The sequence below is a fragment of the Plectropomus leopardus genome, chromosome 14 (assembly GCF_026936395.1).
Source record: "Plectropomus leopardus strain MGB_pleo_1.0 chromosome 14, ASM2693639v1, whole genome shotgun sequence".
Taxonomy (NCBI): Eukaryota; Metazoa; Chordata; class Actinopteri; order Perciformes; family Serranidae; genus Plectropomus; species Plectropomus leopardus.
This window is the reverse complement of record NC_142189.1, coordinates 33,738,977-33,743,104: the sequence shown is the minus strand read 5'-3', so window position 1 is coordinate 33,743,104 and position 4,128 is coordinate 33,738,977.

Sequence of the window (4,128 nt, the reverse complement as noted above, 5' to 3'; positions counted from 1 at the left end):
TACATTTTTTATTTTCATACTTTATATCTTTAGGTATGCTGTTGTATATAGTTAATATATTTATAGCATATGTATTCACTTTTCTATTTCTTTTTTTTAGACATGCCACATTGCACATTTTATATCTTTATTATACATAACATATTGTTTTTTACTGCTTTATCATATAAGATAAAGCTGTCTGTCAGTCTGTGGAGATTTGTTTTCAGAATGTTTAATTCTACAAAAGTGGTACTGATATCAGAAACCCTGCATTGGTCTATGCATGTGCACACACACAGTACAATCACACTTGCATACACTCTTCTAGTGCAAGCATAAAAAATGTCTTACACACACACACACATTCTCTCCCTCGCTAATAAAATAAAGTCACTTATTCTCTCTTAGCTACACTTGAAATCCACAGTCTGCCATTTATAATTCATTTTATGTACATACTTACTTTACTTGGACCAGCCATGTTAAAGCATGCTGCTCTCTACCCCCCTTTGCATAAATGTTACTTGAGATCAAGGGGAATTATTTGTGGAAAATTAGAGACTTAGCAGTGCTTACATTAAGCATACAGCCGGCGTATTATCTCTGAGGTGCTAATGAACCCAGATGCATTGGAAACGAATGTAGGTGGCCCTCCTGAAAGACTGAAATATGTATGGTTAAGCATTAGCTAAGAGGGGCAATATTTAGACCAAAAGGGCCACATGCAAATGAATCCATAATAAGACGACGCAAAACGGAAAGACGAATGCCTAAAGAGCAAATTTATTAAATGAGGTCTTTTCAGGCGAGGGGCAATTCCCCCGAGGACCAGCGTTGAAGACTATTTAAAGCTTTTTTTATTGTACCCTTGGGCCCCTTTGCACTCCTTTGAAATGTTGTAAGTGGATAAAACAGTATTGCTGTTGGTGACATCTTCATAGGAGTAGTAAACAATAATAGGCTGGAGCCAGCAGGGTCTGAGGCCGCCATGCTTTAACTCACTGATTTCACTGTGCAAACTGAGAAGTCTGCGTCTCTCCGCTCTGTGTTTCTGTTTGCTTCTCTCTTTCATTAGAAAGGTAATTGAGATGATTACAGTCTGTCTTTACATGACTGTTTTGGCATGAGGGAAGTGCTTGACTACAGTTATATTCAAATTAAGAAATAAGTGTGAAACACATAAGGAGCTAATACAGGTGGTTGACTTCTTGGTTCAAGGTTCTCCAGGGAGAGAGGGCCAATTCGACTGACTGATCAGTATTTTGGGGTTTAAGCTAAAATGAGTAAAAACTGAAAATAGCTACGTGCACAAGTGCTTACACTAGGGAGGTTTACATTAACCCTCAAATTGTGCAAACTGAAATTCCGATATATAAAATACACCTAATCAAAACACGTCAGTTTTGAAAAAGTTGTTAAAAAGTTTTTACTCTGACATGAGGTGGTATTTCAGGCGATTCAAAAAAAGCAATATTTCTCAAAACTACAATGGAAACACTTTTTTGTCTTTTCTAGATGACATGATAATTGCAACAGGAGCTACAAGAGGTGTTATTGCATCACATAAATCTTCAAATGTTCAACGGATAATCCAGAAGTTTTGAATCCACGATTCCTCGGTGAAATTGTGGACTATCAGCTCCCAGAAATCCCTCATACCTGGGATTTGTAAGCGGCTCGTCTTTCTATTATGGCTCCATAACACGCCTACGTGGCCTTGGATTGGAAATAATGACGGCTAGTGTGGTGGCTGCAATGTAAATAAAGCTGCTGATGTTTGGAACATCCATCACCATGCTTCTTGGAATGTTATCTTCCACAAGTCTTTCCACAAATCTGTAATGGAAACCCGCCTACTGTGATATTATAGCAATGACAACATTTTACACAGTCCACAATGGAAAAGATTCTTTCCAAACAATAAATAATTATTTCATGCATTAACACATATGCAGATACAATACATGTATCCACATATATACAGCACAAATTCATAAATATGCACTTGCATATGCACACATACATACAAGCACACTGTGTATGCATCCAAACCAGGTGGTTTGCATGTTTTCCCGCGTAATCCTGAGACAGTAATTTATGCATAGCCCACATATTTTGAAAGGCTGCGATCACGTGACCGTGAGCAGTCTTGTAAAAAGGCAGTTTAGGGTGATGAATAGGTCACAAAACCACAGATTTTCCCTCAAGACTTTGACCAGGAGATGCGTGTTTGGAACAGTGTAAACTCAGTCATTTGAAGGTACATCCTTACTATGTTTCTTTTCTTAACCTAACCTAACAGTAACTTTACTTGCTTTACCTTAATCTCTAACTTTTCATTAATTACGGTACTTTATGTTACAGATGTGTCATTCGTGGGGCGCTGATTGCTGGGATATAGTAGAATAGTTCTATGAGGATACATTGATGCAAACATACAAGTGAAGGCACAATGATACAAATACTTACTGGTACTTTGCATCAGTGGCTGTAATGGTGGAGCACCAGCTCGCTCTCACTCCAAAATTGTCAAATATGTCCGCTCTATGTGTGTGCTAATAGGGTTGACATGCCCCATAAACAACTGACTTAAGTGTAGGAGTCCAGAGTTTGCTTTCAATGTGTGTTTATTTATTTTTATTTTTTTTTCTATACCTTACCATGTGCCTCTTTTGCCTAATCCTAACCATCATGACAGTTGAACACAGGATCTTTAAAATGTCATAAGTAAATGCAGAACGTTACTGACAGAGTGGCACCATGTGGCAAGTTGAGATGGCAATGTGTTGGTAGTACAAACAAATTGACTTACTGTATGACACCAAAAATATTCAAACAACTTCTTCCTGAGAGCATATTACAAACTGTGTCTTCTGTTCCAGATAACACAAATAAAACCTGCCACAAAAATGATTCCCTCCCTGAAGCCCAGCTCTTTATTAATTTCAGAATAATGACAAAAATAAGTAAAAGATTGTTCTAAAATCATCATGTATGGAGTCAAATACATAACTACATGACTACTTCTTCAGTCTCACCTACCACAAAATGAACAAAGCCTTTTGTCTTTATGGAGACCATAAAACCTGTCCGTCTCTACAGCTAATGCTAATGCACTGTGGGCAGGAGATTTTTACCCCATATGTTTCTCCCACACTTTATTTTACACTCTTTGCTATTTACAGGGAGATAATATTTTGTGTACCGTCTTTAAGAAATAATGCAGACTCATGATTTCTTTCATACAAAATGAAGAATTCACCTTAGTAAACCAGGAATACCCATCTAAAATGTCCCAATTAAAGATATTTGCAATGAGCCGACGTTCAGGCGTATTCACAAGTCTGTTCCAAAGCCGAGTATTATCAAGTGTGACCCAAAAAAACATGTGAACAGCTCATGTTGATTTTTTAAGAACCTCCAGATCAAATTAAATTATTAAATTAACAGAATAAATAAACTAGCATGGCTTCATCAGGTAAACAAAGCATGATGGGATATCAGACCATAAGTTGTGTGACAGAAGTCTGTTTTTTTTATTTTTTTCTGAAAATATAGCCAAAATGCTGTATATTTAAAAGAAATCTACTTTAATCATGAAATCACACCCAAAATATTTTTGAGATTTTTTTTTTCCTTTTTACCAGACATTTTACAGTGTTCTCTCCATCTTCACATAGGAATAAATGATCCCCTCAGGATTTAGATCACATACATCAGTTTGTGTGAAGTTAAATAGACCATTGGCTCAATCCTCCTTCTTCCTCCACGTGCTATGAGTGATTTATTGATGGATTTATTTTAGTTTACAAGGGGGAAAAACACTGTTGTTGTTTTTAGGGTTTGAAGTGAAGTATTTTCCAACATTCCAAACACAAAAGGATTGTAAATCAAGCGCGCTCCGACTCTGAGTTTGTATTCTTTCCATGATGTTTGGAGAATAAGCTCGGAATTAGTTGCATGTTGGCAAATCTTCTAATGAATAGCTTAGTGGTGTTTCCCTTGCAGATTATTCAGTTGAGTGGACTGAAGAGAAATCAATTACCACAACTTAACTTTCATTATTTATCCCACAGCTAAGGGGAAAAAAAACAGACTTACATGACAACGTGCCTCTATTAAATTCATAGGGTCAAATTCAATTCC